Below are 18,993 nucleotides of genomic sequence, written 5' to 3' on the forward strand. Positions count from 1 at the left end.
CACGGTCTACATCTCTCTGGTGCCGAGTTACAGAACGGTGAAAACAGTGAGTTTGTGTTAGACGCGAATCGTGCTCTGATTCATGCTCTAGGCTGGGAGCGCAAGCGTAATGCTTTTTCAAACACGGTCTACACCTCAGGTGCCGAGGTACAGGACGGTGAAAACAGTGAGTTTGTGTTAGACGCGAATCGTGCTCTGATTCATGCTCTAGGCTGGGAGCGCAAGCGTAATGCTTTTTCAAACACGGTCTACACCTCTCAGGTGCCGAGGTACAGGACGGTGAAAACAGTGAGTTTGTGTTAGACGCGAATCGTGCTCTGATTCATGCTCTAGGCTGGGAGCGCAAGCTTATTGCTTTTTCAAACACGGTCTACACCTCTCAGGTGCCGAGTTACAGGACGGTGAAAACAGTGAGTTTGTGTTAGACGCGAATCGTGCTCTGATTCATGCTTTAGGCTGGGAGCGCAAGCTTATTGCTTTTTCAAACACGGTCTACACCTCTCAGGTGCCGAGTTACAGGACGGTGAAAACAGTGAGTTTGTGTTAGACGCGAATTGTGCTCTGATTCATGCTCTAGGCTGGGAGCGCAAGCTTATTGCTTTTTCAAACACGGTCTACACCTCTCAGGTGCCGAGTTACAGGACGGTGAAAACAGTGAGTTTGTGTTAGACGCGAATTGTGCTCTGATTCATGCTCTAGGCTGGGAGCTAAAGCTTATTGCTTTTTCAAACACGGTCTACTCCTCTCAGGTGCCGAGTTACAGGACGGTGAAAACAGTGAGTTTGTGTTAGACGCGAATCGTGCTCTGATTCATGCTCTAGGCTGGGAGCGCAAGCTTATTGCTTTTTCAAACACGGTCTACACCTCTCAGGTGCCGAGTTACAGGACGGTGAAAACAGTGAGTTTGTGTTAGACGCGAATCGTGCTTGGATTCATGCTCTAGGCTGGGAGCGCAAGCGTAATGCTTTTTCAAACACGGTCTACACCTCTCAGGTGCCGAGGTACAGGACGGTGAAAACAGTGAGTTTGTGTTAGACGCGAATTCATGCCCTAGGCTGGGAGCTAAAGCTTATTGCTTTTTCAAACACGGTCTACTCCTCTCAGGTGCCGAGTTACAGGACAGTGAAAACAGTGAGTTTGTGTTAGACGCGAATCGTGCTCTGATTCATGCTCTAGGCTGGGAGCGCAAGCTTATTGCTTTTTCAAACACGGTCTACACCTCTCAGGTGCCGAGTTACAGGACGGTGAAAACAGTGAGTTTGTGTTAGACGCGAATCGTGCTCTGATTCACGCTCTAGGCTGGGAGCTAAAGCTTATTGCTTTTTCAAACACGGTCTACTCCTCTCAGGTGCCGAGTTACAGGACGGTGAAAACAGTGAGTTTGTGTTAGACGCGAATCGTGCTCTGATTCATGCTCTAGGCTGGGAGCGCAAGCTTATTGCTTTTTCAAACACGGTCTACACCTCTCAGGTGCCGAGTTACAGGACGGTGAAAACAGTGAGTTTGTGTTAGACGCGAATCGTGCTTGGATTCATGCTCTAGGCTGGGAGCGCAAGCTTATTGCTTTTTCAAACACGGTCTACATCTCTCAGGTGCCGAGTTACAGGACGGTGAAAACAGTGAGTTTGTGTTAGACGCGAATCGTGCTCTGATTCATGCTCTAGGCTGGGAGCGCAAGCTTTTTGCTTTTTCAAACACGGTCTACATCTCTCTGGTGCCGAGTTACAGAACGGTGAAAACAGTGAGTTTGTGTTAGACGCGAATCGTGCTCTGATTCATGCTCTAGGCTGGGAGCGCAAGCGTAATGCTTTTTCAAACACGGTCTACACCTCTCAGGTGCCGAGGTACAGGACGGTGAAAACAGTGAGTTTGTGTTAGACGCGAATCGTGCTCTGATTCATGCTCTAGGCTGGGAGCGCAAGCTTATTGCTTTTTCAAACACGGTCTACACCTCTCAGGTGCCGAGTTACAGGACGGTGAAAACAGTGAGTTTGTGTTAGACGCGAATCGTGCTCTAATTCATGCTTTAGGCTGGGAGCGCAAGCTTATTGCTTTTTCAAACACGGTCTACACCTCTCAGGTGCCGAGTTACAGGACGGTGAAAACAGTGAGTTTGTGTTAGACGCGAATCGTGCTCTGATTCATGCTCTAGGCTGGGAGCGCAAGCTTATTGCTTTTTCAAACACGGTCTACACCTCTCAGGTGCCGAGTTACAGGACGGTGAAAACAGTGAGTTTGTGTTAGACGCGAATCGTGCTTGGATTCATGCTCTAGGCTGGGAGCGCAAGCGTAATGCTTTTTCAAACACGGTCTACACCTCTCAGGTGCCGAGGTACAGGACGGTGAAAACAGTGAGTTTGTGTTAGACGCGAATTCATGCTCTAGGCTGGGAGCTAAAGCTTATTGCTTTTTCAAACACGGTCTACACCTCTCAGGTGCCGAGTTACAGGACGGTGAAAACAGTGAGTTTGTGTTAGACGCGAATCGTGCTCTGATTCATGCTCTAGGCTGGGAGCGCAAGCTTATTGCTTTTTCAAACACGGTCTACACCTCTCAGGTGCCGAGTTACAGGACGGTGAAAACAGTGAGTTTGTGTTAGACGCGAATCGTGCTCTGATTCATGCTCTAGGCTGGGAGCGCAAGCTTATTGCTTTTTCAAACACGGTCTACACCTCTCAGGTGCCGAGTTACAGGACGGTGAAAACAGTGAGTTTGTGTTAGACGCGAATCGTGCTTGGATTCATGCTCTAGGCTGGGAGCGCAAGCGTAATGCTTTTTCAAACACGGTCTACACCTCTCAGGTGCCGAGGTACAGGACGGTGAAAACAGTGAGTTTGTGTTAGACGCGAATCGTGCTCTGATTCATGCTCTAGGCTGGGAGCGCAAGCTTATTGCTTTTTCAAACACGGTCTACACCTCTCAGGTGCCGAGTTACAGGACGGTGAAAACAGTGAGTTTGTGTTAGACGCGAATCGTGCTATGATTCATGCTCTAGGCTGGGAGCGCAAGCTTATTGCTTTTTCAAACACGGTCTACATCTCTCAGGTGCCGAGTTACAGGACGGTGAAAACAGTGAGTTTGTGTTAGACGCGAATCGTGCTCTGATTCATGCTCTAGGCTGGGAGCGCAAGCTTATTGCTTTTTCAAACACGGTCTACATCTCTCAGGTGCCGAGTTACAGGACGGTGAAAACAGTGAGTTTGTGTTAGACGCGAATCGTTCTCTGATTCATGCTCTAGGCTGGGAGCGCAAGCTTATTGCTTTTTCAAACACGGTCTACACCTCTCAGGTGCCGAGTTACAGGACGGTGAAAACAGTGAGTTTGTGTTAGACGCGAATCGTGCTCTGATTCATGCTCTAGGCTGGGAGCTAAAGCTTATTGCTTTTTCAAACACGGTCTACACCTCTCAGGTGCCGAGTTACAGGACGGTGAAAACAGTGAGTTTGTGTTAGACGCGAATCGTGCTCTGATTCATGCTCTAGGCTGGGAGCGCAACCTTATTGCTTTTTCAAACACGGTCTACACCTCTCAGGTGCCGAGTTACAGGACGGTGAAAACAGTGAGTTTGTGTTAGACGCGAATCGTGCTCTGATTCATGCTCTAGGCTGGGAGCGCAAGCGTAATGCTTTTTCAAACACGGTCTACACCTCTCAGGTGCCGAGGTACAGGACGGTGAAAACAGTGAGTTTGTGTTAGACGCGAATCGTGCTCTGATTCATGCTCTAGGCTGGGAGCGCAAGCTTATTGCTGTTTCAAACACGGTCTACACCTCTCAGGTGCCGAGTTACAGGACGGTGAAAACAGTGAGTTTGTGTTAGACGCGAATCGTGCTCTGATTCATGCTCTAGGCTGGGAGCGCAAGCTTATTGCTTTTTCAAACACGGTCTACACCTCTCAGGTGCCGAGTTACAGGACGGTGAAAACAGTGAGTTTGTGTTAGACGCGAATCGTGCTTGGATTCATGCTCTAGGCTGGGAGCGCAAGCGTAATGCTTTTTCAAACACGGTCTACACCTCTCAGGTGCCGAGGTACAGGACGGTGAAAACAGTGAGTTTGTGTTAGACGCGAATCGTGCTCTGATTCATGCTCTAGGCTGGGAGCGCAAGCTTATTGCTTTTTCAAACACGGTCTACACCTCTCAGGTGCCGAGTTACAGGACGGTGAAAACAGTGAGTTTGTGTTAGACGCGAATCGTGCTCTGATTCATGCTCTAGGCTGGGAGCGCAAGCTTTTTGCTTTTTCAAACACGGTCTACACCTCTCAGGTGCCGAGGTACAGGACGGTGAAAACAGTGAGTTTGTGTTAGACGCGAATCGTGCTGGGATTGATGCTCTAGGCTGGGAACGCAAGCGTAATGCTTTTTCAAACACGGTCTACACCTCTCAGGTGCCGAGGTACAGGACGGTGAAAACAGTGAGTTTGTGTTAGACGCGAATTCATGCTCTAGGCTGGGAGCTAAAGCTTATTGCTTTTTCAAACACGGTCTACTCCTCTCAGGTGCCGAGTTACAGGACAGTGAAAACAGTGAGTTTGTGTTAGACGCGAATCGTGCTATGATTCATGCTCTAGGCTGGGAGCGCAAGCTTATTGCTTTTTCAAACACGGTCTACACCTCTCAGGTGCCAAGTTACAGGACGGTGAAAACAGTGAGTTTGTGTTAGACGCGAATCGTGCTCTGATTCATGCTCTAGGCTGGGAGCGCAAGCTTTTTGCTTTTTCAAACACGGTCTACACCTCTCAGGTGCCGAGGTACAGGACGGTGAAAACAGTGAGTTTGTGTTAGACGCGAATCGTGCTGGTATTGATGCTCTAGGCTGGGAGCGCAAGCGTAATGCTTTTTCAAACAACGGTCTACACCTCTCAGGTGCCGAGGTACAGGACGGTGAAAACAGTGAGTTTGTGTTAGACGCGAATCGTGCTATGATTCATGCTCTAGGCTGGGAGCTAAAGCTTATTGGTTTTTCAAACACGGTCTACTCCTCTCAGGTGCCGAGTTACAGGACGGTGAAAACAGTGAGTTTGTGTTAGACGCGAATCGTGCTCTGATTCATGCTCTAGGCTGGGAGCGCAAGCTTATTGCTTTCTCAAACACGGTCTACATCTTTCAGGTGCCGAGTTACAGGACGGTGAAAACAGTGAGTTTGTGTTAGACGCGAATCGTGCTATGATTCATGCTCTAGGCTGGGAGCTAAAGCTTATTGCTTTTTCAAACACGGTCTACATCTCTCAGGTGCCGAGTTACAGGACGGTGAAAACAGTGAGTTTGTGTTAGACGCGAATCGTGCTCTGATTCATGCTCTAGGCTGGGAGCGCAAGCTTTTTGCTTTTTCAAACACGGTCTACACCTCTCAGGTGCCGAGGTACAGGACGGTGAAAACAGTGAGTTTGTGTTAGACGCGAATCGTGCTCTGATTCATGCTCTAGGCTGGAAGCTAAAGCTTATTGCTTTTTCAAACACGGTCTACACCTCTCAGGTGCCGAGTTACAGGACGGTGAAAACAGTGAGTTTGTGTTAGACGCGAATCGTGCTTGGATTCATGCTCTAGGCTGGGAGCGCAAGCGTAATGCTTTTTCAAACACGGTCTACACCTCTCAGGTGCCGAGGTACAGGACGGTGAAAACAGTGAGTTTGTGTTAGACGCGAATCGTGCTCTGATTCATGCTCTAGGCTGGGAGCGCAAGCTTATTGCTTTTTCAAACACGGTCTACACCTCTCAGGTGCCGAGTTACAGGACGGTGAAAACAGTGAGTTTGTGTTAGACGCGAATCGTGCTATGATTCATGCTCTAGGCTGGGAGCGCAAGCTTATTGCTTTTTCAAACACGGTCTACATCTCTCAGGTGCCGAGTTACAGGACGGTGAAAACAGTGAGTTTGTGTTAGACGCGAATCGTGCTCTGATTCATGCTCTAGGCTGGGAGCGCAAGCTTATTGCTTTTTCAAACACGGTCTACATCTCTCAGGTGCCGAGTTACAGGACGGTGAAAACAGTGAGTTTGTGTTAGACGCGAATCGTTCTCTGATTCATGCTCTAGGCTGGGAGCGCAAGCTTATTGCTTTTTCAAACACGGTCTACACCTCTCAGGTGCCGAGTTACAGGACGGTGAAAACAGTGAGTTTGTGTTAGACGCGAATCGTGCTCTGATTCATGCTCTAGGCTGGGAGCTAAAGCTTATTGCTTTTTCAAACACGGTCTACACCTCTCAGGTGCCGAGTTACAGGACGGTGAAAACAGTGAGTTTGTGTTAGACGCGAATCGTGCTCTGATTCATGCTCTAGGCTGGGAGCGCAACCTTATTGCTTTTTCAAACACGGTCTACACCTCTCAGGTGCCGAGTTACAGGACGGTGAAAACAGTGAGTTTGTGTTAGACGCGAATCGTGCTCTGATTCATGCTCTAGGCTGGGAGCGCAAGCGTAATGCTTTTTCAAACACGGTCTACACCTCTCAGGTGCCGAGGTACAGGACGGTGAAAACAGTGAGTTTGTGTTAGACGCGAATCGTGCTCTGATTCATGCTCTAGGCTGGGAGCGCAAGCTTATTGCTGTTTCAAACACGGTCTACACCTCTCAGGTGCCGAGTTACAGGACGGTGAAAACAGTGAGTTTGTGTTAGACGCGAATCGTGCTCTGATTCATGCTCTAGGCTGGGAGCGCAAGCTTATTGCTTTTTCAAACACGGTCTACACCTCTCAGGTGCCGAGTTACAGGACGGTGAAAACAGTGAGTTTGTGTTAGACGCGAATCGTGCTTGGATTCATGCTCTAGGCTGGGAGCGCAAGCGTAATGCTTTTTCAAACACGGTCTACACCTCTCAGGTGCCGAGGTACAGGACGGTGAAAACAGTGAGTTTGTGTTAGACGCGAATCGTGCTCTGATTCATGCTCTAGGCTGGGAGCTAAAGCTTATTGCTTTTTCAAACACGGTCTACTCCTCTCAGGTGCCGAGTTACAGGACAGTGAAAATAGTGAGTTTGTGTTAGACGCGAATCGTGCTCTGATTCATGCTCTAGGCTGGGAGCGCAAGCTTATTGCTTTTTCAAACACGGTCTACACCTCTCAGGTGCCGAGTTACAGGACGGTGAAAACAGTGAGTTTGTGTTAGACGCGAATCGTGCTCTGATTCATGCTCTAGGCTGGGAGCGCAAGCTTTTTGCTTTTTCAAACACGGTCTACACCTCTCAGGTGCCGAGGTACAGGACGGTGAAAACAGTGAGTTTGTGTTAGACGCCAATCGTGCTGGGATTGATGCTCTAGGCTGGGAACGCAAGCGTAATGCTTTTTCAAACACGGTCTACACCTCTCAGGTGCCGAGGTACAGGACGGTGAAAACAGTGAGTTTGTGTTAGACGCGAATTCATGCTCTAGGCTGGGAGCTAAAGCTTATTGCTTTTTCAAACACGGTCTACTCCTCTCAGGTGCCGAGTTACAGGACAGTGAAAACAGTGAGTTTGTGTTAGACGCGAATCGTGCTATGATTCATGCTCTAGGCTGGGAGCGCAAGCTTATTGCTTTTTCAAACACGGTCTACACCTCTCAGGTGCCAAGTTACAGGACGGTGAAAACAGTGAGTTTGTGTTAGACGCGAATCGTGCTCTGATTCATGCTCTAGGCTGGGAGCGCAAGCTTTTTGCTTTTTCAAACACGGTCTACACCTCTCAGGTGCCGAGGTACAGGACGGTGAAAACAGTGAGTTTGTGTTAGACGCGAATCGTGCTGGTATTGATGCTCTAGGCTGGGAGCGCAAGCGTAATGCTTTTTCAAACAACGGTCTACACCTCTCAGGTGCCGAGGTACAGGACGGTGAAAACAGTGAGTTTGTGTTAGACGCGAATCGTGCTATGATTCATGCTCTAGGCTGGGAGCTAAAGCTTATTGGTTTTTCAAACACGGTCTACTCCTCTCAGGTGCCGAGTTACAGGACGGTGAAAACAGTGAGTTTGTGTTAGACGCGAATCGTGCTCTGATTCATGCTCTAGGCTGGGAGCGCAAGCTTATTGCTTTCTCAAACACGGTCTACATCTTTCAGGTGCCGAGTTACAGGACGGTGAAAACAGTGAGTTTGTGTTAGACGCGAATCGTGCTATGATTCATGCTCTAGGCTGGGAGCTAAAGCTTATTGCTTTTTCAAACACGGTCTACATCTCTCAGGTGCCGAGTTACAGGACGGTGAAAACAGTGAGTTTGTGTTAGACGCGAATCGTGCTCTGATTCATGCTCTAGGCTGGGAGCGCAAGCTTTTTGCTTTTTCAAACACGGTCTACACCTCTCAGGTGCCGAGGTACAGGACGGTGAAAACAGTGAGTTTGTGTTAGACGCGAATCGTGCTCTGATTCATGCTCTAGGCTGGAAGCTAAAGCTTATTGCTTTTTCAAACACGGTCTACACCTCTCAGGTGCCGAGTTACAGGACGGTGAAAACAGTGAGTTTGTGTTAGACGCGAATCGTGCTCTGATTCATGCTCTAGGCTGGGAGCTAAAGCTTATTGGTTTTTCAAACACGGTCTACTCCTCTCAGGTGCCGAGTTACAGGACGGTGAAAACAGTGAGTTTGTGTTAGACGCGAATCGTGCTCTGATTCATGCTCTAGGCTGGGAGCGCAAGCTTATTGCTTTTTCAAACACGGTCTACACCTCTCAGGTGCCGAGTTACAGGACGGTGAAAACAGTGAGTTTGTGTTAGACGCGAATCGTTCTCTGATTCATGCTCTAGGCTGGGAGCTAAAGCTTATTGCTTCTTCAAACACGGTCTACTCCTCTCAGGTGCCGAGTTACAGGACGGTGAAAACAGTGAGTTTGTGTTAGACGCGAATCGTGCTTGGATTCATGCTCTAGGCTGGGAGCGCAAGCTTTTTGCTTTTTCAAACACGGTCTACATCTCTCTGGTGCCGAGTTACAGAACGGTGAAAACAGTGAGTTTGTGTTAGACGCGAATCGTGCTCTGATTCATGCTCTAGGCTGGGAGCGCAAGCGTAATGCTTTTTCAAACACGGTCTACACCTCTCAGGTGCCGAGGTTCAGGACGGTGAAAACAGTGAGTTTGTGTTAGACGCGAATCGTGCTCTGATTCATGCTCTAGGCTGGGAGCGCAAGCTTATTGTTTTTTTAAACACGGTCTACACCTCTCAGGTGCCGAGTTACAGAACGGTGAAAACAGTGAGTTTGTGTTAGACGCGAATCGTGCTCTGATTCATGCTCTAGGCTGGGAGCGCAAGCGTAATGCTTTTTCAAACACGGTCTACACCTCTCAGGTGCCGAGGTACAGGACGGTGAAAACAGTGAGTTTGTGTTAGACGCGAATCGTGCTCTGATTCATGCTCTAGGCTGGGAGCGCAAGCTTATTGCTTTTTCAAACACGGTCTACACCTCTCAGGTGCCGAGTTACAGGACGGTGAAAACAGTGAGTTTGTGTTAGACGCGAATCGTGCTTGGATTCATGCTCTAGGCTGGGAGCGCAAGCTTATTGCTTTTTCAAACACGGTCTACATCTCTCAGGTGCCGAGTTACAGGACGGTGAAAACAGTGAGTTTGTGTTAGACGCGAATCGTGCTCTGATTCATGCTCTAGGCTGGGAGCGCAAGCTTTTTGCTTTTTCAAACACGGTCTACATCTCTCTGGTGCCGAGTTACAGAACGGTGAAAACAGTGAGTTTGTGTTAGACGCGAATCGTGCTCTGATTCATGCTCTAGGCTGGGAGCGCAAGCGTAATGCTTTTTCAAACACGGTCTACACCTCTCAGGTGCCGAGGTACAGGACGGTGAAAACAGTGAGTTTGTGTTAGACGCGAATCGTGCTCTGATTCATGCTCTAGGCTGGGAGCGCAAGCTTATTGCTTTTTCAAACACGGTCTACACCTCTCAGGTGCCGAGTTACAGGACGGTGAAAACAGTGAGTTTGTGTTAGACGCGAATCGTGCTCTAATTCATGCTTTAGGCTGGGAGCGCAAGCTTATTGCTTTTTCAAACACGGTCTACACCTCTCAGGTGCCGAGTTACAGGACGGTGAAAACAGTGAGTTTGTGTTAGACGCGAATCGTGCTCTGATTCATGCTCTAGGCTGGGAGCGCAAGCTTATTGCTTTTTCAAACACGGTCTACACCTCTCAGGTGCCGAGTTACAGGACGGTGAAAACAGTGAGTTTGTGTTAGACGCGAATCGTGCTTGGATTCATGCTCTAGGCTGGGAGCGCAAGCGTAATGCTTTTTCAAACACGGTCTACACCTCTCAGGTGCCGAGGTACAGGACGGTGAAAACAGTGAGTTTGTGTTAGACGCGAATTCATGCTCTAGGCTGGGAGCTAAAGCTTATTGCTTTTTCAAACACGGTCTACTCCTCTCAGGTGCCGAGTTACAGGACAGTGAAAACAGTGAGTTTGTGTTAGACGCGAATCGTGCTATGATTCATGCTCTAGGCTGGGAGCGCAAGCTTATTGCTTTTTCAAACACGGTCTACACCTCTCAGGTGCCGAGTTACAGGACGGTGAAAACAGTGAGTTTGTGTTAGACGCGAATCGTGCTCTGATTCATGCTCTAGGCTGGGAGCGCAAGCTTATTGCTTTTTCAAACACGGTCTACACCTCTCAGGTGCCGAGTTACAGGACGGTGAAAACAGTGAGTTTGTGTTAGACGCGAATCGTGCTCTGATTCATGCTCTAGGCTGGGAGCGCAAGCTTATTGCTTTTTCAAACACGGTCTACACCTCTCAGGTGCCGAGTTACAGGACGGTGAAAACAGTGAGTTTGTGTTAGACGCGAATCGTGCTTGGATTCATGCTCTAGGCTGGGAGCGCAAGCGTAATGCTTTTTCAAACACGGTCTACACCTCTCAGGTGCCGAGGTACAGGACGGTGAAAACAGTGAGTTTGTGTTAGACGCGAATCGTGCTCTGATTCATGCTCTAGGCTGGGAGCGCAAGCTTATTGCTTTTTCAAACACGGTCTACACCTCTCAGGTGCCGAGTTACAGGACGGTGAAAACAGTGAGTTTGTGTTAGACGCGAATCGTGCTATGATTCATGCTCTAGGCTGGGAGCGCAAGCTTATTGCTTTTTCAAACACGGTCTACATCTCTCAGGTGCCGAGTTACAGGACGGTGAAAACAGTGAGTTTGTGTTAGACGCGAATCGTGCTCTGATTCATGCTCTAGGCTGGGAGCGCAAGCTTATTGCTTTTTCAAACACGGTCTACATCTCTCAGGTGCCGAGTTACAGGACGGTGAAAACAGTGAGTTTGTGTTAGACGCGAATCGTTCTCTGATTCATGCTCTAGGCTGGGAGCGCAAGCTTATTGCTTTTTCAAACACGGTCTACACCTCTCAGGTGCCGAGTTACAGGACGGTGAAAACAGTGAGTTTGTGTTAGACGCGAATCGTGCTCTGATTCATGCTCTAGGCTGGGAGCTAAAGCTTATTGCTTTTTCAAACACGGTCTACACCTCTCAGGTGCCGAGTTACAGGACGGTGAAAACAGTGAGTTTGTGTTAGACGCGAATCGTGCTCTGATTCATGCTCTAGGCTGGGAGCGCAACCTTATTGCTTTTTCAAACACGGTCTACACCTCTCAGGTGCCGAGTTACAGGACGGTGAAAACAGTGAGTTTGTGTTAGACGCGAATCGTGCTCTGATTCATGCTCTAGGCTGGGAGCGCAAGCGTAATGCTTTTTCAAACACGGTCTACACCTCTCAGGTGCCGAGGTACAGGACGGTGAAAACAGTGAGTTTGTGTTAGACGCGAATCGTGCTCTGATTCATGCTCTAGGCTGGGAGCGCAAGCTTATTGCTGTTTCAAACACGGTCTACACCTCTCAGGTGCCGAGTTACAGGACGGTGAAAACAGTGAGTTTGTGTTAGACGCGAATCGTGCTCTGATTCATGCTCTAGGCTGGGAGCGCAAGCTTATTGCTTTTTCAAACACGGTCTACACCTCTCAGGTGCCGAGTTACAGGACGGTGAAAACAGTGAGTTTGTGTTAGACGCGAATCGTGCTTGGATTCATGCTCTAGGCTGGGAGCGCAAGCGTAATGCTTTTTCAAACACGGTCTACACCTCTCAGGTGCCGAGGTACAGGACGGTGAAAACAGTGAGTTTGTGTTAGACGCGAATCGTGCTCTGATTCATGCTCTAGGCTGGGAGCGCAAGCTTATTGCTTTTTCAAACACGGTCTACACCTCTCAGGTGCCGAGTTACAGGACGGTGAAAACAGTGAGTTTGTGTTAGACGCGAATCGTGCTCTGATTCATGCTCTAGGCTGGGAGCGCAAGCTTTTTGCTTTTTCAAACACGGTCTACACCTCTCAGGTGCCGAGGTACAGGACGGTGAAAACAGTGAGTTTGTGTTAGACGCGAATCGTGCTGGGATTGATGCTCTAGGCTGGGAACGCAAGCGTAATGCTTTTTCAAACACGGTCTACACCTCTCAGGTGCCGAGGTACAGGACGGTGAAAACAGTGAGTTTGTGTTAGACGCGAATTCATGCTCTAGGCTGGGAGCTAAAGCTTATTGCTTTTTCAAACACGGTCTACTCCTCTCAGGTGCCGAGTTACAGGACAGTGAAAACAGTGAGTTTGTGTTAGACGCGAATCGTGCTATGATTCATGCTCTAGGCTGGGAGCGCAAGCTTATTGCTTTTTCAAACACGGTCTACACCTCTCAGGTGCCAAGTTACAGGACGGTGAAAACAGTGAGTTTGTGTTAGACGCGAATCGTGCTCTGATTCATGCTCTAGGCTGGGAGCGCAAGCTTTTTGCTTTTTCAAACACGGTCTACACCTCTCAGGTGCCGAGGTACAGGACGGTGAAAACAGTGAGTTTGTGTTAGACGCGAATCGTGCTGGTATTGATGCTCTAGGCTGGGAGCGCAAGCGTAATGCTTTTTCAAACAACGGTCTACACCTCTCAGGTGCCGAGGTACAGGACGGTGAAAACAGTGAGTTTGTGTTAGACGCGAATCGTGCTATGATTCATGCTCTAGGCTGGGAGCTAAAGCTTATTGGTTTTTCAAACACGGTCTACTCCTCTCAGGTGCCGAGTTACAGGACGGTGAAAACAGTGAGTTTGTGTTAGACGCGAATCGTGCTCTGATTCATGCTCTAGGCTGGGAGCGCAAGCTTATTGCTTTCTCAAACACGGTCTACATCTTTCAGGTGCCGAGTTACAGGACGGTGAAAACAGTGAGTTTGTGTTAGACGCGAATCGTGCTATGATTCATGCTCTAGGCTGGGAGCTAAAGCTTATTGCTTTTTCAAACACGGTCTACATCTCTCAGGTGCCGAGTTACAGGACGGTGAAAACAGTGAGTTTGTGTTAGACGCGAATCGTGCTCTGATTCATGCTCTAGGCTGGGAGCGCAAGCTTTTTGCTTTTTCAAACACGGTCTACACCTCTCAGGTGCCGAGGTACAGGACGGTGAAAACAGTGAGTTTGTGTTAGACGCGAATCGTGCTCTGATTCATGCTCTAGGCTGGAAGCTAAAGCTTATTGCTTTTTCAAACACGGTCTACACCTCTCAGGTGCCGAGTTACAGGACGGTGAAAACAGTGAGTTTGTGTTAGACGCGAATCGTGCTCTGATTCATGCTCTAGGCTGGGAGCTAAAGCTTATTGGTTTTTCAAACACGGTCTACTCCTCTCAGGTGCCGAGTTACAGGACGGTGAAAACAGTGAGTTTGTGTTAGACGCGAATCGTGCTCTGATTCATGCTCTAGGCTGGGAGCGCAAGCTTATTGCTTTTTCAAACACGGTCTACACCTCTCAGGTGCCGAGTTACAGGACGGTGAAAACAGTGAGTTTGTGTTAGACGCGAATCGTTCTCTGATTCATGCTCTAGGCTGGGAGCTAAAGCTTATTGCTTCTTCAAACACGGTCTACTCCTCTCAGGTGCCGAGTTACAGGACGGTGAAAACAGTGAGTTTGTGTTAGACGCGAATCGTGCTTGGATTCATGCTCTAGGCTGGGAGCGCAAGCTTTTTGCTTTTTCAAACACGGTCTACATCTCTCTGGTGCCGAGTTACAGAACGGTGAAAACAGTGAGTTTGTGTTAGACGCGAATCGTGCTCTGATTCATGCTCTAGGCTGGGAGCGCAAGCGTAATGCTTTTTCAAACACGGTCTACACCTCTCAGGTGCCGAGGTACAGGACGGTGAAAACAGTGAGTTTGTGTTAGACGCGAATCGTGCTCTGATTCATGCTCTAGGCTGGGAGCGCAAGCTTATTGCTTTTTCAAACACGGTCTACACCTCTCAGGTGCCGAGTTACAGAACGGTGAAAACAGTGAGTTTGTGTTAGACGCGAATCGTGCTCTGATTCATGCTCTAGGCTGGGAGCGCAAGCGTAATGCTTTTTCAAACACGGTCTGCACCTCTCAGGTGCCGAGTTACAGGACGGTGAAAACAGTGAGTTTGTGTTAGACGCGAATCGTGCTCTGATTCACGCTCTAGGCTGGGAGCTAAAGCTTATTGCTTTTTCAAACACGGTCTACTCCTCTCAGGTGCCGAGTTACAGGACGGTGAAAACAGTGAGTTTGTGTTAGACGCGAATCGTGCTCTGATTCATGCTCTAGGCTGGGAGCGCAAGCTTATTGCTTTTTCAAACACGGTCTACACCTCTCAGGTGCCGAGTTACAGGACGGTGAAAACAGTGAGTTTGTGTTAGACGCGAATCGTGCTTGGATTCATGCTCTAGGCTGAGAGCGCAAGCGTAATGCTTTTTCAAACACGGTCTACACCTCTCAGGTGCCGAGGTACAGGACGGTGAAAACAGTGAGTTTGTGTTAGACGCGAATCGTGCTATGATTCATGCTCTAGGCTGGGAGCGCAAGCTTATTGCTTTTTCAAACACGGTCTACACCTCTCAGGTGCCGAGTTACAGGACGGTGAAAACAGTGAGTTTGTGTTAGACGCGAATCGTGCTCTGATTCATGCTCTAGGCTGGGAGCGCAAGCTTATTGCTGTTTCAAACACGGTCTACACCTCTCAGGTGCCGAGTTACAGGACGGTGAAAACAGTGAGTTTGTGTTAGACGCGAATCGTGCTCTGATTCATGCTCTAGGCTGGGAGCGCAAGCTTTTTGCTTTTTCAAACACGGTCTACATCTCTCAGGTGCCGAGGTACAGGACGGTGAAAACAGTGAGTTTGTGTTAGACGCGAATCGTGCTGGGATTGATGCTCTAGGCTGGGAGCGCAAGCGTAATGCTTTTTCAAACACGGTCTACACCTCTCAGGTGCCGAGGTACAGGACGGTGAAAACAGTGAGTTTGTGTTAGACGCGAATCGTGCTCTGATTCATGCTCTAGGCTGGGAGCGCAAGCTTATTGCTTTTTCAAACACGGTCTACACCTCTCAGGTGCCGAGTTACAGGACGGTGAAAACAGTGAGTTTGTGTTAGACGCGAATCGTGCTATGATTCATGCTCTAGGCTGGGAGCGCAAGCTTATTGCTTTTTCAAACACGGTCTACATCTCTCAGGTGCCGAGTTACAGGACGGTGAAAACAGTGAGTTTGTGTTAGACGCGAATCGTGCTCTGACTCATGCTCTAGGCTGGGAGCTAAAGCTTATTGCTTCTTCAAACACGGTGTACACCTCTCAGGTGCCGAGTTACAGGACGGTGAAAACACTGAGTTTGTGTTAGACGCGAATCGTGCTCTGATTCATGCTCTAGGCTGGGAGCGCAAGCTTATTGCTTTTTCAAACACGGTTTACACCTCTCAGGTGCCGAGTTACAGGACGGTGAAAACAGTGAGTTTGTGTTAGACGCGAATCGTGCTTGGATTCATGCTCTAGGCTGGGAGCGCAAGCTTATTGCTTTTTCAAACACGGTCTACATCTCTCAGGTGCCGAGTTACAGGACGGTGAAAACAGTGAGTTTGTGTTAGACGCGAATCGTGCTCTGATGCATGCTCTAGGCTGGGAGCTAAAGCTTATTGCTTTCTCAAACACGGTCTACACCTCTCAGGTGCCGAGTTACAGGACGGTGAAAACAGTGAGTTTGTGTTAGACGCGAATCGTGCTCTGATTCATGCTCTAGGCTGGGAGCGCAAGCTTATTGCTTTTTCAAACACGGTCTACACCTCTCAGGTGCCGAGTTACAGGACGGTGAAAACAGTGAGTTTGTGTTAGACGCGAATCGTGCTTGGATTCATGCTCTAGGCTGGGAGCGCAAGCTTATTGCTTTTTCAAACACGGTCTACATCTCTCAGGTGCCGAGTTACAGGACGGTGAAAACAGTGAGTTTGTGTTAGACGCGAATCGTGCTCTGATTCATGCTCTAGGCTGGGAGCGCAAGCTTTTTGCTTTTTCAAACACGGTCTACATCTCTCTGGTGCCGAGTTACAGAACGGTGAAAACAGTGAGTTTGTGTTAGACGCGAATCGTGCTCTGATTCATGCTCTAGGCTGGGAGCGCAAGCGTAATGCTTTTTCAAACACGGTCTACACCTCAGGTGCCGAGGTACAGGACGGTGAAAACAGTGAGTTTGTGTTAGACGCGAATCGTGCTCTGATTCATGCTCTAGGCTGGGAGCGCAAGCTTATTGCTTTTTCAAACACGGTCTACACCTCTCAGGTGCCGAGTTACAGAACGGTGAAAACAGTGAGTTTGTGTTAGACGCGAATCGTGCTCTGATTCATGCTCTAGGCTGGGAGCGCAAGCGTAATGCTTTTTCAAACACGGTCTACACCTCTCAGGTGCCGAGGTACAGGACGGTGAAAACAGTGAGTTTGTGTTAGACGCGAATCGTGCTCTGATTCATGCTCTAGGCTGGGAGCGCAAGCTTATTGCTTTTTCAAACACGGTCTACACCTCTCAGGTGCCGAGTTACAGGACGGTGAAAACAGTGAGTTTGTGTTAGACGCGAATCGTGCTCTGATTCATGCTTTAGGCTGGGAGCGCAAGCTTATTGCTTTTTCAAACACGGTCTACACCTCTCAGGTGCCGAGTTACAGGACGGTGAAAACAGTGAGTTTGTGTTAGACGCGAATCGTGCTCTGATTCATGCTCTAGGCTGGGAGCGCAAGCTTATTGCTTTTTCAAACACGGTCTACACCTCTCAGGTGCCGAGTTACAGGACGGTGAAAACAGTGAGTTTGTGTTAGACGCGAATCGTGCTCTGATTCATGCTTTAGGCTGGGAACGCAAGCTTATTGCTTTTTCAAACACGGTCTACACCTCTCAGGTGCCGAGGTACAGGACGGTGAAAACAGTGAGTTTGTGTTAGACGCGAATCGTGCTCTGATTCATGCTCTAGGCTGGGAGCGCAAGCGTAATGCTTTTTCAAACACGGTCTACACCTCTCAGGTGCCGAGGTACAGGACGGTGAAAACAGTGAGTTTGTGTTAGATGCGAATCGTGCTCTGATTCATGCTCTAGGCTGGGAGCGCAAGCTTATTGCTTTTTTAAACACGGTCTACACCTCTCAGGTGCCGAGTTACAGAACGGTGAAAACAGTGAGTTTGTGTTAGACGCGAATCGTGCTCTGATTCATGCTCTAGGCTGGGAGCGCAAGCGTAATGCTTTTTCAAACACGGTCTACACCTCTCAGGTGCCGAGGTACAGGACGGTGAAAACAGTGAGTTTGTGTTAGACGCGAATCGTGCTCTGATTCATGCTCTAGGCTGGGAGCGCAAGCTTATTGCTTTTTCAAACACGGTCTACACCTCTCAGGTGCCGAGTTACAGGACGGTGAAAACAGTGAGTTTGTGTTAGACGCGAATCGTGCTCTGATTCATGCTTTAGGCTGGGAGCGCAAGCTTATTGCTTTTTCAAACACGGTCTACACCTCTCAGGTGCCGAGTTACAGGACGGTGAAAACAGTGAGTTTGTGTTAGACGCGAATCGTGCTCTGATTCATGCTCTAGGCTGGGAGCGCAAGCTTATTGCTTTTTCAAACACGGTCTACACCTCTCAGGTGCCGAGTTACAGGACGGTGAAAACAGTGAGTTTGTGTTAGACGCGAATTGTGCTCTGATTCATGCTCTAGGCTGGGAGCTAAAGCTTATTGCTTTTTCAAACACGGTCTACTCCTCTCAGGTGCCGAGTTACAGGACGGTGAAAACAGTGAGTTTGTGTTAGACGCGAATCGTGCTCTGATTCATGCTCTAGGCTGGGAGCGCAAGCTTATTGCTTTCTCAAACACGGTCTACATCTTTCAGGTGCCGAGTTACAGGACGGTGAAAACAGTGAGTTTGTGTTAGACGCGAATCGTGCTATGATTCATGCTCTAGGCTGGGAGCTAAAGCTTATTGCTTTTTCAAACACGGTCTACATCTCTCAGGTGCCGAGTTACAGGACGGTGAAAACAGTGAGTTTGTGTTAGACGCGAATCGTGCTCTGATTCATGCTCTAGGCTGGGAGCGCAAGCTTTTTGCTTTTTCAAACACGGTCTACACCTCTCAGGTGCCGAGGTACAGGACGGTGAAAACAGTGAGTTTGTGTTAGACGCGAATCGTGCTCTGATTCATGCTCTAGGCTGGAAGCTAAAGCTTATTGCTTTTTCAAACACGGTCTACACCTCTCAGGTGCCGAGTTACAGGACGGTGAAAACAGTGAGTTTGTGTTAGACGCGAATCGTGCTCTGATTCATGCTCTAGGCTGGGAGCTAAAGCTTATTGGTTTTTCAAACACGGTCTACTCCTCTCAGGTGCCGAGTTACAGGACGGTGAAAACAGTGAGTTTGTGTTAGACGCGAATCGTGCTCTGATTCATGCTCTAGGCTGGGAGCGCAAGCTTATTGCTTTTTCAAACACGGTCTACACCTCTCAGGTGCCGAGTTACAGGACGGTGAAAACAGTGAGTTTGTGTTAGACGCGAATCGTTCTCTGATTCATGCTCTAGGCTGGGAGCTAAAGCTTATTGCTTCTTCAAACACGGTCTACTCCTCTCAGGTGCCGAGTTACAGGACGGTGAAAACAGTGAGTTTGTGTTAGACGCGAATCGTGCTTGGATTCATGCTCTAGGCTGGGAGCGCAAGCTTTTTGCTTTTTCAAACACGGTCTACATCTCTCTGGTGCCGAGT

Source organism: Eleutherodactylus coqui, unplaced genomic scaffold (genome assembly GCF_035609145.1).
Source record: "Eleutherodactylus coqui strain aEleCoq1 unplaced genomic scaffold, aEleCoq1.hap1 HAP1_SCAFFOLD_57, whole genome shotgun sequence".
NCBI lineage: Eukaryota > Metazoa > Chordata > Amphibia > Anura > Eleutherodactylidae > Eleutherodactylus > Eleutherodactylus coqui.